At 36.5% G+C, this 1,462-nt stretch overlaps 1 long non-coding RNA gene across 1 annotated transcript; it reads left to right on the top strand.

The window, feature by feature from the left end:
- The first annotated feature begins 51 nt into the window (after positions 1 to 51).
- LOC117937993 lies at positions 52 to 1,186 on the top strand. The gene is made up of 3 exons (XR_004655297.1): positions 52 to 250; positions 465 to 530; positions 769 to 1,186. It is a non-coding gene; the product is annotated as an uncharacterized LOC117937993 (long non-coding RNA).
- The last annotated feature ends 276 nt before the right edge of the window (positions 1,187 to 1,462 follow it).

A 1,462-nucleotide genomic window follows, 5' to 3' on the forward strand; every position in this document is an offset into this window, starting at 1 on the left:
ATGTTTATGATTTCCTTACTCACAGGATATGAGCAGTGGCAAAACTGTATCAGTCATGTTGGTCATGTGATGTCTAGCAGTTCTGACACCAAATAAAGTGAACTGCAGTTCTTTAAAGGAAAGTTCTCTTTCTTTTATTGTACAGCGGCTAGGTGGTTAGTTGCAGCTCTGCTAAAAATAACTAATTTCCTCATTTAACTCTGGAATCACAACTTCATTTTTTCTTGTTTTTTAGCTGTGGGCTCATCTGGTGAGAAAACATTTGAATGAACTTTATATTTTACTGATAAAGCACAGCTCTGTGGATGTCTTGTTAATTATATTAACAAAACTGAACTGTCGTTGTACGGGGTGTGTTTCCAACATGAAGTTGAAGCAACTTTTAAAGACATTGAATGCTTTGTGAACACGTATTTTGATTTAGACAACTGAAAATGAACAATGTTATGTGTTTGTAAATCCAGGGAGCCAGTTTCAGTCTGTGAATATGCTGACCGACAACATGTTACTGACAGTTTTCTTTGTTTCAGGTGAGCTGTGTGTTACTTGAATCATTTACATTCTTCATTTAGAAGGAAAAAAGCAGAAAGACCAGAGTTAGTTATTTTATTCACATTCTGACTGTGAAGTGAAATGTTTTATGAAGAAATTGTTAACAAGACAGTGAAGAAATACCGGCATGCAACATACTGCTGCTTCATTTATCATGAATGTTTCATCCTACAGATTTTCTTTCACATTTTGTTAATCGTGAAACTGATTTCACAGGTGCTCTGGCTGCTTGTCCTAAAGAGTCAGCCCTATTCATTACGGCACCAAAGAACATGGAAGCACTGAGTGGATCTTGTCTGCTAATCCCATGTAACTTTAGTGATAAACCAGAAACAGGATTCAACAGCACAAGAACAACCTTTGGAGTGTGGATTAAAAAGGACTACAGATTCAACAACAATATAAATAATGTTATTTTCAACAGTAGTGGGCCAGTTACCACCTATCCAATGAGTATTACTGGAGACCTGAGTCAGAAACAATGCACCACCTTGTTTTCTAGTTTTATCCCAAATTACACAGACACATACTACTTCAGAATAGAAAACAGGCCATTTCGGGCAACAGCTGTTTGTGATCCTCTTCAAATAACAGTTCAAGGTAAGAGAGATTTTTGTATCTTTCTATAATGTTGTAGTTAAGATAAAACAAGAAAATGAAGCACAGTTTATGATTCTGTTTTGAAACCCCAGATTCTTCTCCAAGGCCCAGAATTGATCAATGTTTAAGAAAAAGCATTTTCATGTGAACAGACTTAAAGTGGCTACATAGACTGTATATCAATTGATAGCGCATGTGTGACGTCACCCATTGGTCTGTGGAGATCATAGACCGTATATACAGTGGGTACGGAAAGTATTCAGACCCCTTTAAATTTTTCACTCTTTGTTTCATTGCAGCCATTTTCCAA

The sequence above is a fragment of the Etheostoma cragini genome, chromosome 22 (genome assembly GCF_013103735.1).
Source record: "Etheostoma cragini isolate CJK2018 chromosome 22, CSU_Ecrag_1.0, whole genome shotgun sequence".
Lineage (NCBI taxonomy): Eukaryota > Metazoa > Chordata > Actinopteri > Perciformes > Percidae > Etheostoma > Etheostoma cragini.